The sequence below is a fragment of the Schistocerca piceifrons genome, chromosome 7 (assembly GCF_021461385.2).
Source record: "Schistocerca piceifrons isolate TAMUIC-IGC-003096 chromosome 7, iqSchPice1.1, whole genome shotgun sequence".
NCBI lineage: Eukaryota > Metazoa > Arthropoda > Insecta > Orthoptera > Acrididae > Schistocerca > Schistocerca piceifrons.
The window spans coordinates 564,096,968-564,111,156 of NC_060144.1; positions in this window are offsets into that span (position 1 = coordinate 564,096,968).

The window sequence follows — 14,189 nt, forward strand, 5'->3', positions numbered from 1 at the left end:
GCAAAGGACACACTGCAGCATAAACAATGTGTGCCGTGATGAATATGCCACACCCACCTTGTAAAATCGACAAGTATGCAGGTCTTATTGGAGCTGCTGTGGAATCCGTTGCATGAAATAAATGATAGTATGACTGACATACCAGTAGCTATTGATGGCACTTGGCAGAAGCGCAGCTACAGTTCTAATAATTCTGTTGCTACCATGACCAGTGTGGATACTGGAAAGGTAACAGACTTCCAGATTTTAACCAAACACTGTTATAAGTCAGGGAATGAAGAAGGGCATATCTGTGACAGAAATTATGAAGGAACAAGTGGTGGTATGGAGGCCTCTGCAACTATTGGAATTTTTAGTCGTTCTGTGAACGAAAGGGGAGTGTGTTACACTAGGTTCTTAGGTGATGGAGACTCAAAAGCATATGTAGTAGCCGCTCAGCCTTATGGTGAGAAGATTATCACAAAACTGGAATGTGTTGATCGTGTTCAGAAGAGGATGGGCACCAGGTTGAGGAAGTTGAAACAAAGTTTGAGAGACGAAAAACTTTCTGATAGTAAAACCATAAGAGGCACGCTGACGGACAAAATGACTGATGAACTACAGCAGTGTTATGGGATGGTCATTAGAAATAATAATGAGGATTTGTTGAAAATGAATCAGGCAGTATGGGCTGCCTTCTTCCACAGGGTGTCAGTTGATGAAAAATCAGTATACCTCCTTTGCCCTCCTGGACCTGATTCATGGTGCAATTACCGCAATGCCCAGTACTCAAACAGTTCATACAGCCATAAACATTCCATCCCAGCAGCAGCCATGGATATCTTAAAACCTACTTACAGAGACCTGCCAAATGCTGAATTACTCAAGAAGTGTCTGCATGGTCAGACTCAAAATCCCAATGAGTCGTTCAATAATCATAAATGGACTCGCTTACCAAAAAATGTTTTTATTGGAATGAAGACACTAAAGTGGGGGGTCAGTGATGCTGTTGTTGCTTTTAGTGATGGCAACATTGGTTGGGTGAAAGTGCTACAGCATATGGGAATTAGTCCTGGAGGAAACTGCATCAGAGAACTTCAACAGATGGACAAGGTTCACATTGATAAAGCAGGGTATGCAGCACAGTTGGCCACTAAGGAGTCCAGAAAGAAGAAAAAAGTTGGAAAAAAATCAAGAGCATGATGTACAGTATGGTGCATGGTGCTTCTGCGTGACTAAAAATAAAAAATTTAGCATATATTGAGTGAGTTACACTCCTTTGAAACTTTAGAAGCCGTTCCTGAAAATTTACGTTTTTTTCCTAAATCTCAGAAACCATTTCAAGTAGAGTATTCAAATTTTTAGGGAGTAATAACATCCATATCCTGAGTCTACCGAACTAAAAGGAGAACATAATGTTATGTATAATTAAAATTATTTAGGATAACGTACAAAAAAAGTACACAAAAGTTTAACTGTGTAATTAAAAAATTATATATCCGAAAGCAACAGGATAACCATGAAAAACACCTTCACACCCTGACACTGTACTTCACTGTTGACGCTACACACGATGGCAGACAACGTCCTCCAGGTATTCGCCAAGGCCCAAACCCGTCCATGTGACTGATACAGGCTACAGCGTGATCCAAAACTCCAAATCACACGTTTCCAGTCATCCACTGTCCAGTAGCATCGCTGTCTACACCATCTCAAGTGTCACTGAGCACCGAATGCAGAAATGTGTGGCTCATGAGGAGCTGCTCGAGCATTGTACCCCATTCCTTTTAACAGAACCATGGTGCCAGGTGGACTGTTGATAGCTCTTTGGAACTTAAGAGGGACTCCTTCTGCTGATTTACTGCATCTTGCAATATTCAAAGGTCGCCGCCAGTTGGCACATGAGGTCTGCCTTACACTTGCTTAGCCATAGTTGTTCCTTTGCGTTTCTACCTCACAGTTACACAACCAACAGTCGACCTGAGTAGCTTTAGAAGGGTTGGAATGTCCCTAGTGGACTTGTTAGTCATGTGACATGCAGTGAGTTGGCCACACTCGAAGTGACTGAGCCCCCCTGACACCCCCTGCTGTTGCTGCTCCTCTACTGACTGGGTCTGCCTCTCCTGACATCTGGTGGTCAGTTCCGCATTACATGCCTGTGTCCAAGTACGTCTGATCAGATAGTATATATGACTTTTGGCAATAGATTCTTACAGAATAACTTTCAGATCTCTAATATTGCCACCTGTGCTCCCAGGGGTGATTCTAGAAGTCGGTCAAGAGTGGGGGTGGGGCGGGGGGGGGGGCTAATGGGGCAGGGGAGGGGGTTTGGGAGAATGGAATATATCGCTTAACAAAAGGAGAGTTGGGGTCCTCCACCGAAAAATTGGTAGTATTTTTGTGTTGGTTAAAGTAGTTTTTGGTAACTGTTTTGGAGTTCACGGTAAAAAAGGTGTATTAATAAATAGTAAGACAGCCATTTTACGTTAAACAGTATTTATTTGTTTAGATAGTAAGCTATTTATCGCTCTTATTCTTTTGTTAAAATGTGTTTGCAATACGTTGCAACCTATATTGTTACATAATTATTAAAGTGATTGTATCTGTTGGAGTAATATATCCGCTGATTTTTGAAGTCATTTTATCCAGTGTAATATGATACTGCATTGGGGGGAGGGGGTGGGCTATAGCCCCATAGCCCCCTTGTTGCCACCGCCTCTGTTTGCTCCATAAATTCAAACGACCTGTTGGAATGGAACATTCATAACGGATGTGAGTGAAATGTGTGGAATGAAATCAGCGTGTTGGTCTGTTCAAATGTTGAGTACTTTCCTTGTTTAATTTGAGAATGTTGGAAATATTTTACTAACACTTATAATTAGTCGTTTTGGAAAATTGGTTTTCTGTGACTGTGTGACAATACAGTTTATATATGTTATAGGCGTTGTGTTTAATTCGACATTCTATTGAATGCCTAGGTAATGTACAGAACGCCTAAATTCGAATGACAAGACTTATGTTTTATACATTGCCTAGGTATTGTATACTTTGATGGATTGCCTGCTGGCGAAGTATATAATACGCCTAATCCCGCCACTTTTTCCCGCCATCACTGTGTGCGGTGGCGTTCAGGTCTTTGTTAATGGTTGCGAAGACAGCGTATTGTTGTGCGACATTCAATTATCACTGCACGGATATCGCCATTATAGTTCTCCAGTGCATAGCATCCGGCTGAATTTCCACAAACGCTCTCCCATTGTTTGGTATCACCATGTCGGAAAGCAGTGTAGTGCCAAGATAGGAATCACGCCATGCTGACATGCAACAATGGGTCTGCGATGATTTATCTCCAGTAAGAGCCAACGCTGCTAAAAGCGATGTTTTATTATGCGAAACCAGTTACCAAAATTAGGATGACCATGAAGAAAGAACATCGGAGCTATTGCCTGCTGAAACACTACGATGTAATGATGGCCGAGAATAAGAATAAGTTGATCTACCCTTTTAAAGAAGGCATGAGTGCTACTAAATTTTACGTCACGGACTGCAAATTATTTGACGTACTCTATAAAGCTCATTTGGTTACTCGTCATGGAGCGCAGGACAGGGCATTGGGAGAACAATAAATAACATTACCTGTCATGATACTGAGCTGTACATTCACTTTTGTGAGCCTTTCCAGAAGAAGCAAAAATATGTTACAAAAGGCGTTGTGGTCCACCCACTGATTTTTTCCGAATTCAGTTCCCCTTGTCAGGTCAGTCTCATCGACTTTCAGCCCTACCCTAATAGCGAGTACAAGTTTATAATCTACGATGATCATCTCACGACCCTGAAATCAACCTCATCTACATATTTACGTTGCTTGCTGTTCCAACTATTCTGGTTCTTCAGTTCGATAACGGCAGCGAATTTGCAAACAATGTGGTAAGCAACCTAAGGGATTACTGGCTCACCTCGAAGATCGTCTATGGTAAGCCGCGCCGTTTACGAAGGCAGGGAAGCGCCGAAAGAGCCAATCAGGGCATTGAAAATATGCTGTGTGCTTCGAGGCGAGATCGAAAAACTAGCTAGTGGAGTGACAGACTGTGCTTCGACCAACTTACGAAAACCAGAGGTGTTCATTCTGGGATTAACAGGTTACCATACAAAGCACTGTTCGGCTGCAAACTTAGAGCAGGTCATTCGAAGTCGACCGTGCCTGACGACGTTTTACCAGACTGAGGAAAAGCTGGAAAAAGTAATAGCGTACAAGCAAAACAACAACAGAAAGAAAGACGAGATGAATCAATGCAAGAGGCACAGCTCCCTGTAGAAGACTTGGATGAGAATGGAAATCCGTGACAGAGGAAAGCAAAACAGTGATGGAGACATGGTTATCGAAGAGCCTCCCTTTGCTGTAATTGCCGAAAATGCTTCTTTTACTGACGTTTGTTGAGTCTGCTTAAAAGGAAGCAGCGGTGCTCATACAGGTGAAAAGTGTGGCTGTTTGTGGACATTGTCTTAAACATGATGACGGCGACGTAGTAGAAGGCTATGATGGGGTTAGCATTTTGTGCAGTGAAACTTCCTGGCAGAGTAAAACTGTGTGCCGGACCGAGAGTCGAACTCGGGACCTTTGCCTTCCGCGGGCAAGTGCTCTACCAACTGAGCTACCCAAGCACGACTCACGCCCCGTCCTCACAGCTTTACTTCTGGCAGTATTTGCTTGAATATTAAGAAAGCTATCCAAAGTAAAACTGAACCTTGAGATTCGGACAAAAAAAAAAAAAAAAAAAAAAAAAAGGGACGGGTTCTGAAAAGGAAATTCCTCCTGTGTCTTAGGGTGCCACCATGCGGATTCCTATTCCCGATGTCCACAAGGGGCGGCAGGGGGAGGAGGAGGGTGACTCACTCAATCTGTTGGCAGTTATTATCAACGTGATGGAAGGAGGGTTTTATCGACTTGGGATTGCAGAAGGAATCTTGAAGCAGCTCTACACAAGATGAGAATTCATTGTGTGTCCAAAGAACTTAATGAGGACTGAAGACGTTCCTGACCACGAAACACCTCTCCGATCTGCAGTTACTTTTCAGTCCACAGGAAGCGGCCAAGGATTCGACAGGTGTATGTGCAACACGAAGTGCCAAAATATGAGGTGCCTTTGTGTGAAAAAGAAAATTAAGTGCAAATCAGAATTTCACTCTAGCCTTCCCTGCAGAAAACGTAGGTCATGCCAGTACTGCATTGTGTTTTACCGGTACCAATATTGTGCTCGCATTTTTCTTTAAGTCGTGATATGTATCTACAAAATCAGATTGCCAAAATATAAAGTGTCCTTTTGTGAACATGAAAAGTGAGTACTTACTGTAACAAATACTTGAATCTCTGTTCTGCTTCTAGTGTTGTCTGGTAACAGTATTCTGTGCTTTATTTCGTAGTTTTTTCTATCTGCTTCAAATGCGTGTTAAGTAATAAAGGCTTCTCATGTTGTGCCCTTTTAACGCTTTCGTAAAAGCTACTGGTCATTCTGTATAAAGCGTAGTAATTATATAGAATGCCTAGGAAAACTACGCACCGTTTTCACACAAAACTTGTATTTCATAATTTACCTATGGCTGTACATTTCCTAGGCATTCCATAGAAATACGCAATTCCACGCAATTCCGGTAACATACGCATTTACAGCAAATAATCACAACGGTTCAGATGTAGACTTTGTACTTTGATAAAAGACATTTAATTTTTAAGAAATACAACTTCTGTAAAACCCAAATCAGCTACTTTCAGCCAGTTATCTTTTATCGCCTGCGTGACACGCTTCCCGGGCCGCATTTCATGTCTAAATGAGGAGTTCTTACTTCTTAAATTTGCAAAGTGTCATTCTTTGGTAACTTTTGGATTGAAGACATAGCTCATTTTATTGTCATAATACTCTTCCCTGTTTTGTACGTTTATCGCGAATACTGTTCCTTTTAACAACGTTATCCAGTTCACTATTACCTCAGTTTCATCAGTATGTAGTAACAAGGGAGGAAAGGAATATGATAAGACATTCTGCAATAGCTGTGTTCCTACTGGTGCTGGATGCTCATTTGTTAGCCAGCCAGAGATTTACTCACGCCAGTTAGCAATACAGGGAATATAACGAGCGACAGGGAACTCCGAATATGATGTTACACAGAAAGAGGTACGTTGTTGACCACCGTTTGCACCTGCCCTACCAACAATGTTAAACCACGTGCATTAGCAATACATACACTACTGACGGTGTGTAGGAATAGCGTCATCATAAAGAAGGGATTGGTAAGTTTGAATTTAATAACGCACAACAAAAGATATGTTGTTGAACACAATAAAACGGCCATGTTCTAGTATTGCTGTGGGTATTTTACGTCTACTGTGTGTGTGAATCAGCAGGTTCCTTGCTCTGTGTCAGTCTTTAGACCGTGCAGTGCTCAAAAGTAGTTCTAAACAGAGATTAAACTGAAAATAAGAATTACATATCTCCAGTCGTCAACGTTTTCGCGCACAAGAAAAGTCATTTTGGAACATTTCATTGCAACAAAACTGTAGCAAAACCGACGGGTTAAAATGGATCACTAAGCATATTATCCTTGAACCAAACAAGTTACAACAGCAACCACACCAAATGACGTCACTCTAGCTCCAAAACGATGTAATACTGTATGGAGTGGAAACAGCATCCGTGTAGGCAATATAGACCAGTAGAGGTGGATGTGAGCAGCTACGAGGGAATCAAGCCACGCACTCTACAAGGGCGGCGTTCTCAGAAAGAGTTGCAAACTGTTCTTGCCGTGCTTGAGTAGCAGATTAAAATACGGGAACTATCAGAAACCGTAAGAGATCACTGCTCGAAAAAGCGCAACGTGTGCGACAACAGATCCGCCACACTTTCGCTCCCTGGAATTCTGTAGTGACCTTGGTCTACTTCTTCCTCCCTGTCGGCTCGAGACCCACTGGATTTCCCCAACGCTGGCTGGTGGATGCGGCAGGAATTCCTGTCTGCGACTCGACTGCCGCTCAGCGGGCTTCCTGCCGGCGTGACGGGTTGTTGTTTATTCCCTGTGCATGCCGGGAATTCCCAGCCGCGAACCACAAGAAACAAAATTGGAATTCCTGCAAGTTTTGCCGTTTCCACAGGGGCTATGTACCAAACTGTATGAAGTGCTAAACAATAAAAGTTGCACGTGTAGAGTGAGCTTCAACTTCAAAATGGTTCAAATGGCTCTGAGCACTATGCGACTTAACTTCTGAGGTCATCAGTCGCCTAGAACTGAGAACTAATTAAACCTAACTAACGTAAGGACATCACACACATCCATGCCCAAGGCAGGATTCGAACCTGCGACCGTAGCGGTCGCTCAGTTCCAGACTGTAGCGCCCAGAACCGCAAGGCCACTCCGGCCGGCGAGCTTCAACTTCAAGATGGGCTTACGTATAACATTAATTTATTGACGACACGTATCGAAACACTAATGCTTGCCGTCACGTACCATGGCATACGAATCACATAAATTACTTTCGTTACTAACAATAAGATCACTGATTAGATTACGGAGGACTTCGCTGCCTCATCTTGACGTGTCTGTTGGCGTTCGTATCGGGATCTTTGACCACTAAACGAACTTCGGGCAACAATATCGATACTGTCTTTGGTCTGTTGAGTTACCAGGGTCTGTAACAGCTTCAGATCGTAGGCCCTCCGACAAAGAAATTACATATTTCTTCCCAAGGAAATGTACTACTTTGTAAATCGAAATCTTAAACATGGCTGCGAATTAGCAAATGCTTAAATTTCAAGACGCCGAAAAAAATTAGCCAACCAGTGGCAAACCAAAGCCCATAACCTATGTTCCGATATCTGTAAAAATATCTTCTTCAGAAGGAGTGGACCTTGTTACATCACTTGGCGGTAAATTACATTATCTGAAGCCGAGCAACTGGTTGGCTGATTTTTTTCAACCCCTTTGCTCTGTAAGTATTTATCGGCAATTTTGTGCTGGTGACGTACAGCATGAGGACCATTTGATGTCACCTTCGTCTGCCGTGCCCTCCTTTTGAAGAACTTTTATGCATATGAAATTTCTGAGTTACAAGGTACATTTATTAAATAATATAAGAATAGTAAGGCATTAATAGATATGCTGGGCCGGTTCTCAGAGAGTGTATCACCGATGATGTCATCAGTGATGTCATTGATGACGTCTTCGATGAGTTACGGGATTTACCGACGCCCACCCCTATCCCTGACAAAGGCCAATTACCTTTTTTTCCCTTTATACATGTTCTGTAGGACCAAATTGAGGAGAAAGTCTCCATCTACGTCTACATCTACATGCATGCTCCGCAACTCACACTTAATCCTTTATAGGACAAAACTTTTTTCTGAAAATTTGAAAGGTAATATTTTTATTGCATCCTATTTGACTTATATAGGCATGTAATATACTTAGAATTATTTTATGTTCATTTGCCTTGGAACTGAAAGGAAGAAATAGGTGGTTGATGTACTGACCATTATCCATTTTGGGTGGGACTTAGACTACTGTGGATGGTGGTCATTTAAAAGACCACCTTCTTATATCTAGTATAGATAAAACGTGGAAATCTGAATGCAAGAAAGATACAGTTTATTAACTAATGTACTGAAGTACAAAAACTGAACACATTTCACTATTCAAACAATAAAACATTAGCAAACACTATGAAATACTACAAATTCCAGTGGTAAACAAGTTATTTAGAATGAACGGGTGAAAGCAAGGAAGGCAAAGCGCAACTTTGCATTCCTTGCATACAATACTACTTCCTTTGGGTTGCTTTTTTGTGCTATAATGAGCACACCTTCTGCTAGTACCCTTCTATGGCAAATGTGTCCCTACATTCATTACTATCTGTGGATCCACGTTTGAAACATTTTTGACCCTAAACTCTGTTTTTGTGATAAAAACCTTTAGGGAAGTTTGTGGCCCACATGTCTTCCTGTTAGAAAAAGTTCCAATAAACTCTTTGGCCAAGATGCTGCGGAAATTTAGATGTGGCAGTGGCCTTCCATTATAAGACTCTGCCATTTTTTGCAGTCTCGTAATAAAGAATAAAGGAATTGCCAACTGCAGCATCCAGAAAGTAATAGAATAATTTTATCCACCATTTTCTTGATTTCCATGAAACACTGTAGGCAGACATCAGTTGATCAAAGTTATCAACCCCTCCCATGTAGCTGTTATAGTCAGCAATAGCCTTGGGATACTCAATACTTTCCTTTTCACCCTTCTTGTTTCTCCTAGACACTTAACACATCTCACTAGGGTTATGCATGTTGCTCCCAATTACTACTGATTTTGTACCCCTGTCTTTCCATTTTGTTATAGAAATATCATCTTCCATAACAGAGTCATGTTGTCCTAATTTCATCTGCTTGTCAGCTTTCAATAACATTTTAGGAAAATATTTTCTATTTTGAAGCATTGTTTCACAACCAAATGTTCCTCTAGTCAATAATTTAGAAAGCAATGGTAAAAAGAGGCAGTACCCTAAAAACTGGAATGGTTTTGAAAGTGACAAAACAACCTTCTCACCTAGAAAACCTTCTTCTTTGAATTCAGATTTTCCTTCATACACTTGAAAAGATAACATGTACCCAGTAACACTGCAGGCTGCAACCCAAATTTTAAATCCTCGTTTTGTAGGCTTCATTGGCATATACTGCTTTAGGGAAGTCCCACCTTTGAAAGCCATCATGCTTTCATCAATACTGATAAATCGGCTCGGTCTAAAAGTTTTCAAAAAAATTTGGTTTAGGTGGGTAAGAAGTGGACGAAGCTTATACAATTTGTCATACCCACATTGTCCCTTTTTGGCATTTTTTGTGAATCGTTTACATGCAAGAACGTTAATTTCTTCAAAATTCTTTTGACTGACATAACTGAAGCTACTCTGTTTACAAATAAATTGGGATCAGATGACAAGTAATGTCTTATGCTGGGAAGTCTGTGGAAACCCATTATAAGAAGTGCACGAAGGAATGTTTTCAATTCAGCTGTGGTGACATTTAGATCAGTACCTTTCTGATTAGCCTAAAGATTAGATTCTCTGACAGTATGTTCTATGACAAAGATAGGAAAAAACTGCGAGAATATAGCTATAAGAGATTCTAAATTCACTTCAATGTTTGTTCCAGAACCCTGTGAATAATTTATTGAGTAGTATATGGCAGGATCAGTAACGTTTTTTGAAAAATTGTACTGCATGGTAGGCCTAACATGAGCATCGTCACGTGTATCCTCTTCTTCACTTTCGTCTTCATCCTCATCACTTTCAGGGATTACACATGTTTGTTGAGGTGATGGAGGAATGAAATCACTACAAGAGTCATGGGATGAATTATATCCCTTGCTTGTATTAGTGGGATGAGTATTTGGCAATACGTCGTCGGCACCCGAATCACCTCCACACTCGGTATCAGCAGCCTAATCATCCCCTATCAAACTCTCGAAGTCTTGTGATGATATCTCTTCCAATTCTCGAGCCGGCCGCTGTGGCCGAGCGGTTCTAGGCGCTTCAGACTGGAGCCGCACGACCGCTACAGTCGCAGGTTTGATTTCTGCCTCGGGCATGGATGTGTGTGATGTCCTTAGGTTAGTTAGGTTTAAGTAGTTCTAAGTTCTAGGGGACTGATGACCTCTGATGTTAAGTCCCATAGTGCTCAGAGCCATTTGAACCATTTGAACCAATTCTCGAAATGTAAAGGTGTTCTTAGTTCTGTGCATCTGTAATAAGGAAATGCGAGGTTATGTCAGTTTACGTTTTGTCATTGTTCGTTACTATTAATAAGTTAGCCAGACACTAAAACTGGCTTATATATATTGTAAATTACTTGCATATTATCGGGTATATCGTAAATATTGCATAATCCCTCATACGTATTTGATAAAAGAGCACTTTTACGAAAATGTAATAAACGACACTCAAGTTTTGCTACCACGCTCTCAGTTATCTCTGTATTATTACGTGTAGCCTCGATTTAGATACATAAAACGTATATACAATGTAAAACACGTAATTATGAATTCAATAAATTAAAAGTAAGGCCTGCATTGGTCGTAATATTGAGGTTTTATTGATTGCAGAATCGATTTTCGATCACATGGTGATCATCTTCAGTGCTGTACAAATTAAACTCAGACACAATAATTATTGTGATCGCTTCTCAGTTTTGGTTATTGATAACTTGATACCAGTGTCTGAGTTTAATTTGTACAGCACTGAAGATGATCACCATGAGATCGAAAATCGATTCTGCTATCAATAAAACATCAATATTACGACAAACGCCGACCTTCCTTTTAATTTAACATATGCGGTCGTTGTGCACACAGCACTCCATGGAGTCGCCAATTAATTCAATAAATGTTATACATACCTTATATTTTACCAAATTCTCACATTAATTGCGCCTTCAGTGGGACGATTTTCTCTCTTACACACAAAACGCTACCAAAGATACTCCTCACGTGGACATTGGTCACCTAGCCAACCACCATTTCAATAAGAATGTTCTACCAACCACAGCAAACAAAAAGTGGTCGCTTGAGAGTACACCATCCATTTAGCAACACCTGATGCATCTTTAAGGGTCATTTTTCTATAGAAAACGTACACTGTTTCGCACTTATGGTAAGTGGGCAATATATCGTTCACTATCCTATAAAGAGTTAAGTGCCTGGCAGAAGGTGCATCCAACCAACTTCACAGTAATCTTGTGGTATTGCACTCTCGAGCAGCGCACGGAAAAAACCAACACCTGTACCTTCCCGTGCGAGCTCTGATTTCCCTTATATAATTATGATGATCGTTTGTAGGCTTCAACAAAATATTTTCGCATTCGAAGCAGAAAGTTGGTGATTGAAATTTCGTGAAAAGATTCCGCCGCAACGAAAAACGCCTTTGTTTTAATGTTGTCCACCCCAAATCCTGTATCATGTCCGTAACACTCTCCCCCTATTACTCCATAATACAAAACGTGCTGCTCTTGTTTGAACTCCCTCGTTGTACTCAGTTAATCCTGCCTGGCAAGGATTCCAAGACTGCGCAGCAGTGCTCCTAAAGAGGACGGACAAGCATTGAGTAGGCAGTCTCTTTGGTAGACGTGTTACATTTTGTAAGTATTCTGTCAATAAAACGCAGTCCTTGGTTTGCCTTCCCCATAATATTTTCTGTGTGTTGTCTCCAATTTAAATTGTTCGTAATTGTACTTCCTACATATTTAGTTGAATTTAGGGCCTTTAGATTACACTGATTTATCGTGTAACCCAGGTTTAACGGATTCCTTTTAGCGCTCTTGTCGATGATTCCAATTTTTTCATTTTTTAGGGTCAATTGCTAATTTTCGCACCATTCAGGTATCTTTTTTACATCGTTTTACAATTTGTTTTGAACTTCAGATGAGTTTGCTAGGCGATAAACGGCAGCATCATCTGCAAGTAACCCAAGACGACTGCTCAGATTGTCTCGTAAATCGATTGTGCTGGTATAGACAAGGAACGACAGAGGGCCTATAACACTATTTTGAGGAACGCCAGAAATCACTTCTGTTTTGGAAATCCAGAAATAGGGAAAAAATTTGAAATCTCTTCTGCATAATACTCAACACTTCGTGCGTGTAAAGAGCTACTCGAGCTTCAGAAGAACGACGTTTTCTATATCCATGTTGACTGTGTGTTAATAGTCCGTTCTCTTCTAGATAATTCATAACGTTCGAACACAATATATGTTCCAAAATCCTGCTGCATATCTTGAATATTGATGTGACTTGTGCAACTTTCCAGTCTTTGGGGACGGATCTTTCGTCGAGTGAACGGTTGTATATAATTGCTAAATATGGTGCTATTGCATCAGCATACTCTGAAAGGAACCTAATGGTATACAGTCTGGGCCAGAAGACTTGCTTTTATCAACTGATTTAACTTACTCCACTGCTCCGAGGGTATCTACTTTTAAATTACTCATGTTGGCAACTGTCCTTGTTTCGAATTCTGGAATATTTAATTCGTCTTCTTTGGTAAAGAAATTTCGCGAGGCTGTCTTTAGTAACTCTGCTGTGGCAGCACTGTCTTCGATAGTATCTCCATTGCTAACGTAATTAACATACGACCAGAATCTCTTTGCATTTTGTGGCAGGTTTCGAGGTGAAGTTTCATTGTGCAAACTATTAAAGCATCTCTTATTGATGTCCGCACTTAATTTCGAGCTTCTGTAAAAGATCGCCAACCTTCAGGATTACGCGTTCGTTTAAATCTGGCATGTTTTCTTCATTGTTTCTGCAACAGTGTTCTGACCTGTTTTGTGTACGGAGAGGTATTAGACCCGTCGTTAGTTAATTTATTTGGTATAAATATCTCAATTGTTGTCGATACCATTTCTTTGAATTCAAGCCACATCTGATCCACAATTACCAGGGGCGGTTCTAGAAGTCGGTCAAGGGATGCCTAATGGGGGGAGGGGGGGGGGGAAGGGGTTTTGGGGGAATGGAATATCGCTTAACAAAAGGAAAGTTGGGGTCCTCCACCGACACATTAGTAAAATTTGATCTTCCTTAAAGTACTTTTGGTAACTGTTTTGGAGTTCAGGATAAAAACGTGTCTACAGAATGTGTGCCTGGGAAAACAATACGATTTGACACAGATGTCCGGCGATTTCGAAGTTTTTGTCTGGGATCAGCAATTCAAGTGTTGGTAGGCATACCCGGCATATTTAGCTTTCTTGATTATTGTAAGTGGTACTCATACATTAATATACACCCATTAATACATTACATTAATAAATAACAAGACACCCATTTTAAGTTAAATGGTACTTATTGGTTTAGATAGTAAGCTATTTGCTGCTCTTATTCTTTTGTTAAAATGTGTTTGAAATACATTGCAACTTATATTGCTGCATAATTATAAAAAAAAAAAAGATTGAATCTGTTGATGTAATATATATGTCGATTTCTGAAGTATTTTATCCAGTGTAATATGGTACTCCACTGGGGGTGGGGGAGGGTGGGGGCTATACCCCCGAAGTCCCCCCCCCCCCCCTTGACACATCACATTACGTCACGGCAGCCATCGTGGGGGTGTGTCTGTGACGTCACAGACACCTCCCCAAGATGGCGACCATGACGTCACATGATGACACAAATACTGTTAGACCTGTGATGTCA